Source organism: Gymnogyps californianus, unplaced genomic scaffold (assembly GCF_018139145.2).
Source record: "Gymnogyps californianus isolate 813 unplaced genomic scaffold, ASM1813914v2 HiC_scaffold_49, whole genome shotgun sequence".
Classification (NCBI taxonomy): Eukaryota; Metazoa; Chordata; class Aves; order Accipitriformes; family Cathartidae; genus Gymnogyps; species Gymnogyps californianus.
The window spans coordinates 42663-58945 of NW_026114389.1; the positions used below are offsets into that span (position 1 = coordinate 42663).

Genomic DNA, 16283 nt, shown 5'->3' on the forward strand with positions numbered 1-16283 from the left:
TGTCCCTTTCCAAGGTGTGAGAATCTGGCAGAAGTGAACGCTTCCTGGGGCAGCTCCGTAAAGCGAATGAGGTTAATTCAGCCCTCTGTTGGAAAACTGAGATTGGATGAGGGCCCGGGAGGAGCTGGAATTGAAGGAGAGTGAATGGCGCGGTGAACGTGAGGTAAGGGTAGGCTACGGGAAGGTCAGACGTGATGCCAGAGTGGAATGAGAATGCATTTTATTTCTGGCATAGGGAGCTTGCTGTGTGCAAGTTGTGGCTGTGTTGAGGATGTATTGGTGTTGAGGAGCAGAAGACAGGGGTGTGAGATGGAGGAGTGTCAGCAGACTGTGGTGGGTGCTGGAAGGTGCCCACCTGCTGTGACCATGCCGCTCGGTCTTAAAGGCAAATGCTGGCTGTTGCTGGGCACTGTGGGGCAGTCACACAGGACCGCCCGTCTTTTTCCTCGTTCCTAAATCTCTGTCTCCAGCAGCGGAGACCGGGGGGGGTGTGTGTTTTCAGATTCAGAGCAGCCGACAGAAGAACATAGCCGTTCTGCTGCTCTCGGAGGGGCTCGTTTTGCCTTCCTCCCCCAAGGCTGTTAGACACCTCTGCAAGGCGAGGTGATCTCGCGATCAGTTTGCTTTGCTGACAGCCGCTCGTGCAGGAGAAGTGTGGCCGTTCCCTTCCTTGCAGTCAGGTGGCAGGGCTGCTGAGGCTGCTTCTGTGGTGCCTCTTCAGTCCTCGATGCCCCTGTTGGAATTGTTGTGAAAGGAGACCTGGTGATGGTGGTTGTACTCTCTGCTGTCTGAAAGACTTGTAGAGTGACAGCGAAGGCTGAACTGGCATTTCTTTTTGTCTTTGCATGTTTAGCTTTATGACAGCTGCTTAAGGGGTGAACACAGCCGTCTGCTCAGCCTGTGGCGTCAGGTGGTAACCTTCCGCCGTCATTTCCTGGAAATGAAGACCGCCACTGACCGGTGAGTAGAAGTTAAGGCTCGATCTCTGGCAGAAGAAATGTAGCTTCCCTTCACAGCTGCTTTTTGAGCCTTGACGTTACTTTGGCGGCTAAAGACAGCATTTCTCCTTTGGTAGTGTGAAGCAATGCCATTCAGCGTGCTCTAGGCTATCTTCAGCATCATTTTGTTTGATGCTTTTCAGATAAAACTGAGGGGCTCGGGCTATAAGCAGTGCAGAGGCCCTGAACAGATGGACTTGACGACGTTGATGTTTGGGCACATTAACACAGACACGGGCACACGTGGACACGTTGGAAGAGACTCGCCAAAGCTAGGCGCAGCATGTAGAGCGTTCCCTTTTACAGGGTGATTAAAACTTAAATCTCACTGGCTTTCTTTTCCCACTGCTCCTGATGGACAGATCCTTCATGAATATATATTTTTTTTCCTTCTCATTTCCAGCTTACATTTTTCTGGTCAGTTGCATCCGCTTCTTCCTGTACCAACATTGTTGAGAGAAAGAATAGCTTCTCTACCCTGTTATTGCATTTATCCATTTATTTTGCTTAGTTTGATACCTCCTTTTTATGATGTTTCTTGTTTTGGGCTCTCTGCTCTGAGGTTCCTTTCTCACAGTTGCCTTCTACACAAACAAATCAGTGTAGCCATAATAGTACATTCTTCTGGTGTCAGCGTGCAATTTCAAACTCTGGGTTACCGTCAGTTGATTCTAAGCTTTCCTTAACGTGTAGAGTATGCCTGACCTACTAGTTAGATCTTGTGTTATTTGTGCTTTGTTACAACATTCTAGGCTTATTCTTACACCACCTTCCCGAAATGTTTATTATGTAGATATTGTCGTGAGCTTCTTAGAAGTCCAAGTGTTGATAATAACAGGTCAGTTAAGGCGGATCCCCTAGGTGGCTGGGGACCTTGGTAAAATTCCTTACATCTATTAATGATAATAGAGTATGTTAATAAGATAGAGCAGGAGCAACAATTAATAAGAGTAATTAGAGGTCCTTGAAGCCTTCTGGCTGTTCCATACATTTCTTCTTATCTCTGTGGAGAGAACAGACTCATTCCTCAACTATCCGGTAGTTGACTGTCCAGATGTGTCCTGATCCCAAAGTGTCAGATGAATGATTGGTCCCCAGCGAAGATGTCGTCTTTCCTGCCGGCTTTTGCTGTTGCGCAATTGCATGCTTCAGAAGTGAGTCAGGTGGTAAAGCTGGTGTGAACATGATCTCTTTCTTGATTCTTCTTCAGAGATTTGTCAGAGCTGAAGGCAGAGCAACTGAGGCTTTCTGGATCTATACTTGTAAGCTGCTCCCGCCTGAACTCTGGCGTACGGCTCTGGGAGTCCGTCAGTCTGGGTAGACCTGTCCTGAAGGAAGGCACAGCAGGAAGCGGAAGAGGAAATAAGCCAGAAGACTTGGGAAGCGATGCACTTACAAGTCAAGGGGGACCTGGAGAAGAAGGAGCTTCAGGAGAGGTAAATGTGTTTTAAACTTTGCTGTTGCCAACATTATCTTTTGCGATGAGAAAAAATCTCTTCTCTCTTTTGGAAATGAGAATTTTTACATTAAAAACTTGTTGGTCTTTCCCCTTCTCTAGGCTGAAGGACTTAGCTGCACTTGAAGGAAAACATCATTATTACAGAGTGAGTTGGTAGACGCAAGAGAGAGACTGGAGGAATCGCACCTTCAGAGGGATCTGCTGAAGCAAGAGAAACATCAGCTTACCATGGCACTGGAAAAGGTATGGTCACCTTATTCCGAGGCAGCACTTGTGGGAGAGGCAGTTGTGATAGCAAGACCAGCACCGATGCTGTCTCTGGCAGTAGAAGACAGGGACAATGTTGTTCTCCTTCTTGGAAAACGGTGATGAGACCACACAGGCTCTTTGGTGTAGTTAGTGCCCGCGTGCTTATTGGGAACACGGAACTGGGAGTGTGTCAGAGACACAAAGGGGATCTGGAGTGGCTGCTTCAAGTCAGGGATTTTCCTGTCTTTGTTCTCATGTTGTTCTTTTGTCTCTCCAGGCAGAGCAGGCAGTAGCAGAGTTGACAGGGGCTCAGAATAAGCTGAGTGCTGAAGCAGCTGATCTACGTGTTGCAACAGCGAAGATGAGCAGTATGAATGAAGCCCTTGCACTGGATAAAGTGCAACTGAGCAAACTTGTGCTGCAGGTGAGCAGAGCTGCCAAAGATCTTGCCAAGGGTTCGTCTCCAGCTGCTGCTGCTGCTTCTTTTCAGACTCCTTGCCTTCCGACAGTAGGACTGTCTGAATATGGAAATGTTGTTCCTTTTTCTGTCCAAGCCAAACCTCCTACAGAGTCAATCTGACTGTATCTTATTTCCTCTGTGCTTCTGTGAGTGTAGCTGGAGCAAGAGAATGAAGCTCTGTCAGGCAAAGTGGACGAGGTGGAGAGAGCAAAGATCTCTGAGCAGGAGAAGCTGACCTTGTGTGAACGAACAAATGAAGAGCTCAGCGCAGAGAAAGCCCACCTGGAGCAGCTGCTGAAGAAGGCAGAGGAGCACCAGGAGGGGCTGCAGGTAGAGCTGAGGAGACTGGCAGAGGAGAAGGCAGAAACCCAAGAGAAGCTCAGTCAGGTGAGCCCAAAAAGCGGGTGCTTTCTGGGTGGGCTTTGGGCTGCTTGGAAGCTGTATCTGTTGGCTTCTGCGGGGTTTTTGTGAAGGAGACGCTTGGTAGTGCTGGAGGTCGGAAGGCTTTGTTTACTTCCTTTTGGAAGCGTGTTGCTGGCTTGCAGAGAAGTTCTGCAGTTCTCTGAGTTGTCCTCTGCTTCTACAGGTTACTGGCTGTGCTGGCCTCTTTTTTGGCTTTTGAGAAGCTGCAGGGAGATGATTGTGTCCATGAAGCTGAGTAAGACTACTACTCTCACGTGTGGCAAAAGAAGCAAACGGCATAGCTCTTCACCCTTTTTCTGAGGCAAAAAGCCCCGGGGCTGCCTGTTTCTATTTATGCTTCTTGTTGTGAAGTCTGCAGCTTTCAAAGCTGCATTTGTTCGAGCCTAGAGAGCAAGTCTGTGCTGTCCCGTCCTGCCAAGAATGGGAATGACACCTTGAAATTGTTGAAATTGTATTTTAAGACACACACGCAGCTTTGAATTGCTGGAGCCTCTTTAGGCTTTGAGGAAGAAGATGAGAAATAGGGGATGGCACAGGACTGTTTTCTCTGGACTAACTGATTTCAGTACCCGGGAAAAAGAGCTTGGGAGAATCGTGTCACTGGAGGAGACTAGGGAGTTTGTCATCGTTCAAATGTCAGTTCATAATGTGCAATCCTGGGTATTAGGGGATAACTTTGAGAGGAGAATTGGTTGTTTCTGATGGTCTGTTCTCTGTTAGACAGTCTTAGTTTTGGAGTCCGTGGTATGTTTGGCAACTACAGAGCAGAGGTGTTAGACTGAAGAAAAAAGCTAAAAAATCAGGGTTCGTCTTCAAGCTTGAATACCGGCGAGGTATATTAGACAACTTCTTTGTGCAAGACGCGTAAACGGTATGGTTGACATGAACTACTGTACAAACAGAGTCTGCCATCTCTTTGGCCACATCAGCCAGACATTCCGAAATCACTAAATGACACTGCTCGCCCCAGGGGCCGTTGCCCTGCCAAGCATCACCTCATTGCATCCAACTGCTTTACACACTGCAGTAGGTGACGCTTTGATGGGTTGGGGTTTTTTTCCTAGAAGGAGAAACCACGTGTATTTTCACTTTCTTCAGCGAGCAAAGTTGCTTTTGCTCAACCTTTGCTGAAGTTGTCCGTCACTGGCATAGATTCGGATAGAATTGTAGTTTGCAAGGTGGCAGTTCTGGAAGATGCAGTATTTTTGCATGAAAGCAGGTAGTGTGGGGTATGTACGTTTGCCTGAGGGAGCTGTCTGGTCCCAGGCAACCAGGAGGGCCTTACACATCACTTCCAAGTGAACAGTGCCAGTGCCTTTTGGCAGCCCAGGGTATGAGTGCGGTATACAGCAGATGCTCTTAACCTTGCAGCCAACGTCCAGGAGCTCTTCTCCTCCAGCTGATTCAGAAGCGGCACTGGCCGGCTCTGCCCAGGACTCCAGAGAAAAGGACTCCAACTGTGTTTTGTCCCGCTTCCAGGTTTACCGCCAGCAAGAGTCGGCTAGCAGTGGTCTGGAGCAGCTGCGCCAGGAGTCCTCTCGCCAAGGGCATGCGCTGGCCAAGGTGTGCAAGGAGAAGGAATTGCTGGTGCACGAGAAGGCTGCCCTAGAGGTGCGACTGGCAGCGTGGAGCGGGACAGACAAGCCTTTCAGAGCAGCTGGCAGAGGCCAGGTAAAAGGCGGGGAGGAGACCCTAGGCAGGACATGATTTAGTGTTCTTACTGGAGTAACTCCCTGTGGGTGTCTGGAGCAAGAAACTCCTTTCTCTCCGTATTGTAACTTGCAGGTCGCGAAGGAGACCCTGGAATCCAGCCTGTTTGAGGCTCAGCAGCGCTTATCTCAGCTGGAGATCGCCAGAGTCAGCTTGAAGTCCAACTTCACACCGTCACGCAGGCCAAGGAGGTGATCCAAGGTGAAAGGCTCATTGCTTTGTTTCTGGTGCTCCCCCTGCCTAGGGGAGATGGCATAAAAATAGCTCTCTGTCTGCAGTGCTTCTGAGGAGTGAAGGAGCTGGAGACAGATCCTCCTACACTGAAATTCAAATGGCTTAAGGTCAGTAAAGTCAGAACCACTGTTTGGGCAGGCACTGAATCTTGCATTTGTCGTGTTTGCAGGGAAGTGAAGTGCCTTCAGTGTGAGCTGGAAGCGGAGAGGACTCTGATGAGGCAGGAACGGGAAAACATGGCACAACGGCTCTTGCAGACAGAACGGCAGTATGACACACCCTCAGACTCCGGCAAGCTGAGCATGAAGTGGAAATAAACAAGCTCCTGCAAGACCTGGTAGGAAACGATACGCTTTTGAATTCTTTGAGCAAGGTTTGTGGGCTGGCTTGAGAAGAAGAATAGCGTGTGAAATGGCAGCAGTCATCTGTCATAGGCCACACGTTGCCAGGCCAGCAGCAGAGCCAATGGCTCCTACTTGAAGGCACGTGAACACCCACAGGACTCTGCTGGGGACAGTAACTGCAGCCCCAGATTCAGGGTGGGCCTAAGACGAGTCAGCAGAAGGTTGGGTGGTCCCCACCCAAAGCATGGCAGCAAAGGGGCAGGAGCTTACCGGACTCCTGTCTACCGTGAAGCGGACTTCCTGACATTCCTGCCAGCTGCAGGCACGGGAACTTGTTCCTTTCTGTCTGTCCTTCCGCGGTTGACAGAGGCATTAGCTTGGGCTAGAAGCGTATGGAACAGGGCCCTTGTCCCTGGTACTTCAGTTCGTGGCCTGTCTGTGACAGGGCATCGGGGTACTGGCCTCTTGCTCACCCTGCAGTCCCTCAGCATCTGTTCATTGATGAGAATGGAGTTGAGCTTGAAAACAGAGACTCTGAGAACAGAGAGAAATCCCGAGGCGAGAGGTGTTGGGAAACAGGCAGGCATCAGAGAGGGGAAGGTGACGTCTCCTTTTCTTCCACCTGCTGACCTCCTTTTAAGTTCCTCGATAGGATGTGGTTGATGGAGGGCACCAAAGCCACTGTGGTGCGCTGTTCTGGTGAGGGTTGTGGAGGATGAAGCTTCCATTTTTTTGAGGAGCTTGGCTGGGACTCCGTCTTGAAGTCTTTTCCTCCCCTCATCAGGCAAGCGAGCGGGAAGGGCACCATTCAGAGGTCCAGGAGATGCTGGAGCAATGGGAAAAGGAGAAGGCAGAGACAGAAAGGGAGCACGAGAAGAAGCTGTTTGATGTGAAGCAGGAAGTTGCTACCGTGCAGGCTCAACAAGAAGAGGAACGAACCAGAGTCGAAATGCCAAGCAAGAGTAAAGACTGTGAAGGCAGAATTTGTGTGGTGTTTTACTTCTTCTGGGCTCCTTATTGGCAGTGCTTCTCTGGACACTGTCCGTCTGGGAAGAAGTGTCTCTCAGCTGCCCTTTGTGAAAGGAGTGATGCCTTAGCAACCATGAGAGCTTGTGCCACGAGGGACAGGGCCTCTAATGCGAGAGGCTACCAGAGGGTAGGTTTAAGAAAGGCAGGAAGCGCCTTGCCGGCCTGAAGAGAACGTGAACACCATAACTGTGTCTCACAAGGGGTGAGCTCAAAAAGGAAGCCACCTGCGCAGCAAGGAGAGAGCTGTGGGAGGTGGCTGGATATCGGGCTGCTAACTAGGTGCAAAGTCGCTATTGAAAGACACACAGGGCACAGCAGGAGACGAGAGATACCCTCACCAGCAAGGCAAGACACTGGAGAAATGCCACACATTTTCCTGTTAGATGGCCAGGAGTTTGTTGGAGATTCAATCCAGAGGGACCGTGGATGGACCATGTTTATAGTGCCAGTCTCCCTTAGGAATCTGTGCCTCCAAGTGGGCAGATAATGACCTAGGAGCCCAGCAGCATAGGCTTTGAGAACGTGTGAGCCCGTCAGTCTTTGAGTCTTGCCGCACAAATTCTGCGTGGGAAGTTTGAACCCGTCTTCTCTTTATTTCTGTGCAGGTCCTGCTAGAAAAGGAGCGTGAGAAGGATGCTTTATTAGAGACGCTGCTCCAAACTCAGGGAGAGCTGAGAGAAGCCTGCCAGCAGCTCCAGCAGCTGAGGCAGGAGGTGGAAGAGAGCAGCGAGAGAACGGGCAGGTAAGTCTGACTAGTAGGGTAGGTTGAAGGAACGGGCCGTTGGCAACTGGACGTAAGCTGCGGGAGAGGCTGAGAGCGCCAGGTAACAGAGTGAAGGGCAGTACCCAGGACATAAAACATAAGTCCTGGGACTGAGGAGGCAAGGACTACTGCAGGCACTGAAAGCACAGAGCCTGGGAAGCTCCAGAGATCCGCAACAGGAAGGCAGGGTTACAATGGAAGCAGAGCTGGTAGCAAAGCAGAAAGAAGTGGCTGAATGAATGTGATTTTGAGACAGAAAGAGGAAAAAGCTGGGCCTGATGGCAGGTCCCAGTAGCCTGCTCTCCATTTGTGTTTACAGAACATCACGGCAGAGCTGCAAGCAGAGCTGCAGGAAACTCAGAGCAAGACCGAGGCAGTGGAGAAGAGGCACAAGGGAGAAATCCAAACCGTCAAAGAGGAAATGAATATCCTCCTTCAGCAGCGGGATGCTCTACAAAACCAGGTGACTGCAACAGCAATAGCTACTCCAGTCATCAAACAGGCCGTCTCTCCACTTCGTGCCTTTCCGTGGCAGAGCAGCAGGCTGATGGGGTGATCCCTCGGACTGCCACCATACTGTGGTCTCCATCTCAGCTGCTCTGAAGGAGACTTACAGGCCAGCTGAATCTCAGCTGCCGCCCTGGACAGATGGCCTAGTGCTTTTGCCTGTTTGCCAGCAATCATCAGCATGGATTTCTGCTGGTCTTGTTACTGCTAGCCTTGGTTTTTAAGGTGGTTTTTCAGATGACCATGGTGACCCACTGAGATTTTTAAACAAGTCGGCTGCATCCATTGTGAATCTGGTACTCTCGTGCTAGGGTGGAATTTCAACAACTTCTTTCCCTTTCCTCACAGTATACACTATGGCTGACAGTGACAAGCTGTAGTCTTTGACTGCTTTGTTATGTTTTACTTGAGGTGGAAGAGTTGACATCTCAGCTAGCAGCCTCTGAAGAGCCTCTAAAGAAGGAGGCTGTGACTCTACATCAAGAGGTGTGTCTTTGGAAAGGAGACTCGAGAGCACTGAGAAGCAAAGAAAGGATGTCCTGGTGAGGCTGGCAGATGCCGTGAAGGGCCATTTCTTACATGTTTTTGGCCTTCTGCTAATAATTCTAAGGAGCAACTTCTTCCAGTGGAGAGCTGATTTTGGGTGGTCTCGTACAGGTTCAGTCCAAATCTGAGAAGATACAGAGTGGTTGTTTTTTGGTTTAACCTTTCCAATTGCATTGTTCTGAATAAGTAAGGGAAGATGCCGTAGTCATAGAAAACTCTGTGATGATTCAGGGTGTTTATTTTCCTCAATTCTGAAGATTTCTGCCCTCGAAGCTTTAGTCAAAGTAATTTTCAAACTTGTCTCTATTTACATTGCATAGCTTGGGCAATTATTTGTGTCCAAATCCATATTTAGATTTCTAAATATCTGGATCTGGAAAAAGGGGTGAGAAGACAAAGTCTGCTAATGATGGAGAGCTGTTCAACGTTGCCCATCTGAGAGCAGACAGCGGGGGGAATAAATACAGACTTTTGAGAAACCAAAGTGCTGATTCGGCTAAATATGTGTGCCAGCAAGGGGAAAACTAGTCCTGATTTCAAACACTGAATGAGAGACTGTGATCTGACCATTACTCCTTCCAGAGGGCACAGTGGGGTTCTAGAGGATGGTACCCTGAAAACTCTAGACAGGAGAGGTCCAGATAAACCCCAGCACCCCCAAAAAAGGGAAATCAAATGTTGGGGTGGTTCTCTCTTCCCTTCCTCCCTAGCAGAGAGAACAGCATCATGCCACTGCCTAAATCATGCTTAGTCTGGGCTTTAAATCTTGGCTGCAGTTCTGGGAGCTCCTCCCCAAAAGAACACACTAGAGCTAGAAGAGGTTCAGAGAAGGGCAGAAAGGAAGGTGGGACTGGCTGAGTAAGCTGGGAAAGACGCAGCCTAAAGGGTGGCGCGGGAAAGGTCTGCAACATCCCGAGAGGCAGGGAGAGGGGGGCAGCACTTGGCTGCCACTGGAGCAGGAGTTCCAATCGAGTACGAAAAGCAAACATACACAGACGGAATTACTGAATCTTTTCCTCCCTGTTTTGCAGCAGGAACGGGACAGACTGCAAGCACTTAAAGAAGAACTGGTATGGGAGATAAAACTTCTTCAGGAGTCGGTCACAGCCTCTGAGACCCGAGCGACTACAGCAACAGATAGGCATCACTCCCTTGAACAAGAACTCCAAACCACAGTGTCTCTCCTAAAAATTAAAAATGAGGAACTGGAAATGCAGCGGGAGAAAATCCAGGTGCTCCAGAAAGAGGCAGCACAGGGAAAAGCTTTGCAGGAGAATCTCACTCATGTGACTGCCATCCTGTCAGAGAGGGAGGGAGAAATGAAGGTGTACCAGGAACAGATGAGACTGCTGGAAGAGCAGAAAGAAATGCACAAAACTGCTCTGGATCAGGTTATTAAGGACGTAAGAGAGAAAAACCAGAAGATTGAATCCCAGCAAGAACAGATACAGGAGCTGGAGAAGCAGCAAGAAGAACAAAGGATTGCTGTCAGCAAAATGAGCAAAGACCTGGAAGAGAGAGACCAGGAGATCAGATCCCAGCAAGAAGAGATACGGGAGCTGGAGAAGCAGCGAGAAATGCAGAGCACTGTGGTGAGCAAGATGAGCAAGAGCTGGAGGAGAAGGACCAGGGATCAGATCCCAGCAAGAACTGATAGCGGAGCTGGAGAAGCAGCGAGAAATGCAGAGGACTGCTGTCAGCAAGATGAGCAAGGAGCTGGAGAAGAGAGATCAGGAGATCAAATTCCAGGAGGGGAAAATAATGATTCTAGAACAACACGGTGCATCCCAAGTGAGAAATCTGCAGGTGGATCTTGATCATATGAAAGGAAACTTGAAGGAGAAAAACTTGGAGCTTATGTCTCTGACTCAGCAGATCCAAGACCTGGAAATGGAGAGGGAACAGGTGAAATCTCTGCACGCAAGCCTTGAACACCTGAGGGCAGCTCTTAAGGACAGAGAGAGTGAGTGTGAGTCTCAAAGGGATCAGTTAAGCCTCTTGCAGCAGTACAAGGAAGAGCAAGAGGGCTACCTGCAAGAGCTTCATGGTAAAGTAGAAAAGATGACACTTGCTTTATCTAAAAAAGATCAAGAGCTTGAGTCCCAACAAAAGCAAATCCAGGAAGCTGAAGAAGGCATGGCAATGCAGTTAAGGACTGTCCGGCACCAACTGGAGCAGACCTTCGAAGCCTTGAAAGAAAAGGACAGGCTCCTGGACGTCCAAAAGCAACAAACACGGAGCTATGAGGAAAAAACAGAAGAACGGATGAGCGTCTTACACAGAGACTTAGAATACACTACGGCAATACTGAAAGAAAAGGATTTCATGATTGAATCTCAGAAGGAACTGATTGAGACCTTCCAAAAACAAGAACAAGACTCTCAACAGCAGAAGGAAATCCTGCAACGTCTTGAAGTGGCACTAAAGGAAAAAGAGCAAGAAATCGTATCCCTTAGAAAGCAATGTGAGGCATGCAAGGAACAGGAGGAAAAGCACGAAGCTGAGCAAACAAATCTTCAAGCAACAAAACTGACTCTGAAAGAAAGAGAAAAAACGATCGGGGTTCTGGAGGAGGCTATCTCTAAGCTTCAACAGCAAAAGGAGGAGGCAGCGATGCAGACTAAAGCCATACTGCAGAAACTAGAACACGCTGCATCTTCTCTAGAAGCTAGAGATCAAGAGATCGTGTCTTTGCAAGAGCATGTCCAGGACCTTCGAGAGCAGAAGGAGTTAGAAGGCAAGCAGGCCAAGAGTCTAGAGCAGGATCTGGACAAAATGAGCCAAGTCCTGAAGGAGAACCATTTGGAGTTCCTCAGGCAGACAGAGCAAATGAACATGTTCCGGCTTCGTGAAGAAAGCATGAAAGTAGCACTAACCTCATGCCAGAAGCAAGTGAATCTGCTTGAGGACGTGGTGAGGAAGAGAGAGGAAGACAATGAAACTCTTATGCAGCAACTCCAGCGCCAAGAAGAAGAACTGAAGACCTTGCAGAATCTCCAGCTCAGGCTAACCAAGAAGAATGAAGAGGTTAGACATCACAGAGAGCAAGAGAAGCTCCTAGAAGCAGCCTTGCACGAGAGGGAACAAGAGACCAAGGCTCAAGGTGAGCAAGAAGAGTTAGACGAGGAAAGAAGAGCTCTTCGGGAAGATCTCCGGCACGTTCAGCAGACGCTGACAAAGAAGGATGAAGAGATCAAGTACCAGAGAGACAGAGTTGGGTATTTAGAGAAGACTCTGGCAGGGAGAGAACAAGAGCTTAGGAGGCAGAGTGAACTCCTGAAACAAATAACGTCAGCTTTGCGATGGAAGGATGGAGGGGAGACCCTACAGAAACAAATCCAGAAACTCCGAAAATGGGAGGAAGAGGAAGCAGAGAAGAGGAGAGTTCTCCAGGAGAGAGACCGTCTCTTGCAAAGGCAGAAGGAGCTAACCCAACAACTGGAAGATGAGCGGAAGGCAAAGGGGGAAGAATTGGAGCGTGCGATTGCTATTTTGAAGCAGACTGAAAGCGGGGAAATGGAATGGAAAGAGAAGGCACAAGCACTGACTCTCGCCCTTACCAAGAGTGAAATGGCCAACGGCACGTTGAGGGAAGAAGTAGCCGTCCTGCAGAGTATGGTTTCAGAGAGGGACACGGACCGGTTTCATCATCAGGTAGGCACTGTGATGATCATCAGTCAACCAAAATGTCTATAAAGGGTTCTAAAGCTGTTTCCATAAAGATATGGGAATATATATTCCCATAAATCCATGACCTGCTTGGCCATGGAAGAAACCGTGATTGCAGCCAGCAGGCTTGCCTGTCTGTAGAGCTCTGGCCAGAGGCCATTCACCTGCTAGAACGTTTTCTGTCAAGCCCAGAACCACTGAAAGTACTACAGCGCTTGCTGTTAAAATTCACTCCGGTCCAAAAGCTGGGGACGGGTAATTGGTTCTCTCCTGTCTAGGCAAGCTTAGCCAACGTGTCGTGGTTAGGATTTGGCATGGAAAGGACAAGGCACAGTTGACCAAACTAAGTACAATTTTGTAGCGATGGCTGAAGAGCAGCCCTGATGGTGCTTAGAGGATGCTTTCAGAGATTTAGATTTCTGAGGTACAGCTTTTCCGGTGTATTAAAACTAACGGAGTTCGTACTGCTGCCTGATCAGGTTAAAGGCTTCATTGCGCATTCAGGATGTACTCTCCCTGACTTGTTGATTGTGGCCCTTCTAACCTTTCTGGGGCACCAGCTCACACAATCTCCTCTCTGTATGCCCAGCAGGCTACTGCAGAAGGGGAGCAGCTCTCGTGGCTCTCGGAGAAGAGACTCCTGTCGCAGCGGCTGGAACATCTGCAGCGAGCAGTTGCAAGGCTGGAAGTTGAGAAGACTGAGCTGAAGCAACTCAATGCTGAGCTCAGGAGGACTCTTGAGCAGGTAAACCAGGCTTTCACTGCCTCTGCAAAGCCTCACGGTCCTCTGGAACACAACCCCTTTCCACAGACAGCGCTCTGGAGTCCTCTGCTTGTTTCCTTCCCTCTCCCACCTCCCCCTGTGGACACACACGTCCGTATTTTCTCTCTCTCCTGGCACCCCACTGCCTTCACAAATGCACATTCACTCCGGTACCACCCTTCTTGCCCCAGTGGCCCCATACGCACACACTGGACACTCTTGTGTCAGGATCTGCTTCCTCTCGCTCTTTCTCTTCCGTAGTCTACTTGGAGTGCTTTTGGCCGCCGGCGTTCTCTGGTGCACTTAACGGTCTCTGAGCAGACACCTCCTTGCCGTGATGTCCAGAGGTCCTTTTGCTCCTTGTTTGGTGGCAGGTTTCTGTGACCCTTTCTCCTATCCAACGTGCAGGTGGAACGTGAACGGAGGAGACTGAAGAGATACTGTAGTGGTCGGTCGCTGCCAGATGCGTGCGGATTTTCTCTCTCCGACCAGCACAGGGTGCCTGCTTCTCGACAGGTGAGAACAGACTCTTACTTGGTGGGAGGAGGCTCTGGCCATACAGAGGAACAAGGGCAAATCCCGGTGGCAGCAGCCCCCCGGTATAGACCTAACGGCAGTCGAATATAGACCATGGCCCTGGCCAGACTGGAGGCCAAAACCAAATCCTTGCGTTTTCTTCACAGGAGGAGTCTCACACGCGCTGCAGTCGTCGATTAGCTGAGTTGCAGAACCAGGTGAGGAGGAGGAAAGCTCTCATCACAAGCTGCTGGGGCTGTACTCATGGGCACAACTCTGCACGCTGCTACAGCCCGAGGCTTGTTTGGCTGTCAGGGAGCGAGTACACCAGGCGGTGGAAATACCCAGTCAGACCCATCTGTTGGCCGTGGCCAAACACCATCATTCACCTAGGTCTAGTCTCTGGCTTGCCTAAAGGTGGGAGAGGGATTGGAGGAAATGCAGAAAACTGGAACTCGCCGGAAAAGAGGGAGTATTCTAAGGCTGTCAACTCACCTGGTTGACTCCTCCTGTTTTCCCTTGGCTCAATTACCAGTGGAGCTTGCATCATATCACTGCGCGTTCCCCTGCCAGGGCTGGCTGCCTGAGTTTCAACATCTAGTCTGCTCTGGCAGATCAGGGTCGCCCTTTTGATCTGGTTTGGCTTTATGTTGACAGACCTTGGTGGTGTAATTCCAAGGCAGCAGGTTCCATAAGCCATAAAACTCCTTTAGGAACTGCTTCTGTTATTTGAGTTCGCTTGCCAAGAAAGAGTATTTTCATGTTCCTAGCCTGAGGTTGGGGATGGCATTCCCGTGGGGAGCACAGCCCTCGGCGAAGCACACGTCACTTGGAAAAGAGAGGAGAACCTCTGACCTGAGCTGTGCTCCCCAAAACAGCAAAGCCCTGAGCGCTGCTCCCAGTGCTGGCATCTCCTCCACCCCAAAGCAGGCAGAGGGCAACATGCCAGAGCTGCTGTGGCCGCACTGCACTGCAAACCTGGGAGGAGGTGAGAGCAGCTGGGTCTCTGCCCCCAAAAAGCCCAGCAGGCACAACCCCGTGTTGCTAGGAAAGAAGAGAGTTGGAGGAGTTTCAAGGCTCCGCAGTCCTTTAAGGCTCGTTCCCCCTGGGCTTGGTTCATCCAGTTCTGCTCTGCTCATTTGTGAAATGCTCTGAAGGGAGGAAGAATGAGCGTTTTCGCCCTTTTCGTGTGCTAGCTGTCAAGTTTTGCAACTAGATCATAACAGAACAGCTCTTCAGTACCTTGTGTAACCAGTGGTGCTCCTGCCGAGGACAAAGCGTGTGGAACCGAGGTGGCAGTAGCCCAGATCTCTCCTTTGAAAAAAACGAGCTGGGTTACTAAATCCTGTAGGAACCTCTGTCTTTCATATACATGGAATGTCTCGGTGGTGTACGTGTGAATGGTATGCCGGAAAGAGACTCGAATTGTTGATAGTCTCAGGTCAGTTCAGGGTGACTCTGGGAACCTGTTAGTGCCCATTCCCCAAGTGGGACAAAGCGTTTGTCAGGGCTGGAGTTAGAGGGTGCGTCTTCCCTGACAGCCGGAACCGTGGAGCTGCGGATGGTCCTAACAGCGTGGGCTTGTCTGAGCTCGGCCTTTCGCCTCTTTCAGGTGTCCCTTCTGCAGACGCAGCTGGCGCAAGAACGCAAATGCAAGCAGGACTACATTGAGTGCTGTGCAAAGACCAGCCAGGAGCTGTCAGACCTTCACCGAGAGCTGTCTTGCTCCTTAGCAGCTGTGGTCAGGGAGCCCGAAGCTGCTGTTCTGGAGGCAGAGACTCGGAAGCTGGCTCAGCCTCTCTGAGCCTTCTTTTCCTGTAGAGGAGCAGCTGCAGCATCACGGGGTTCCTGTCTCGTGCCCTTCCCAGGAATGCATTACGTTTTGCTGTGGGAAACGGGCTGCGTTTGTTCTCTTTGCCTTTGCAAGCATCTCCTAGTGACGGTGGTTTTTAAAGTTTTTTTGAATAAAAGGAATTGTGCAGGACCGCACTTTTTCAGTAGGAAAAAGCAAGGGGTGGGTAAATTGGTGGCTTAGGAAAAGATGACGCTGTTCTTTTACTTGCGCAAGTCAGCTATTGGGAGGTGTCGTAGGATTGAAGCTCGAGTTCATGGCCGTTCCCTGTGAGGAGAGGGGAAATGGAGGTGTTCTCAAAGCGAAGGGGGAAGAGTACACGCCAGGGATCGAAGGTGGGGCACGAGAGTGGATTTTTTTTCCTTCCCTCATCCCCTCCTTCCCTCCTTCCTTCCCTCCCTCCCTCCCTCCTTCCCTCAGCCACACAAAAAGCGGCGGTACTCTGCCGAGCCGCTTTGCTTTCAGCTCTGTCGCCGCGACAGCCAGCCTGAGGGGCAGCCCGGCTGTTCTCCGAAGGGCGTTAGTAACCAACTGCAGGCCTGTCAAAGAGGGAGGCAGCGGATGGGCTGGGGAGGGCGCGAAAGCCAGTGAAAGCCGCTCCCTGCCAGCAGCTTGGCCTCGGGGTCGAGCCCTCTCCAGCTAACCGATCTCGGCCCAGTCCGCGTCTCTCGGGCGTCCTTCCGAGGCCCGGGGCCGTTGGCAGGGCGGGCCAGAGGAGGGCGAGGCGGCAGCGAGGAGCTTCCCGGCCCGGAGGCGACCGG

At 50.4% G+C, this 16283-nt stretch overlaps 1 protein-coding gene and 1 pseudogene across 1 annotated transcript in view; one reads left to right on the forward strand and one right to left on the reverse strand.

Annotated features, from left to right (window-relative positions):
- The window catches only part of LOC127028923 (centrosome-associated protein CEP250-like), a 95612-nt gene that overhangs the window by 31863 nt on the left and 47466 nt on the right, over nucleotides 1–16283 (reverse strand). The window lies entirely within an intron of this gene.
- LOC127028915 (centrosome-associated protein CEP250-like) lies at nucleotides 67–15656 on the forward strand (annotated as a pseudogene).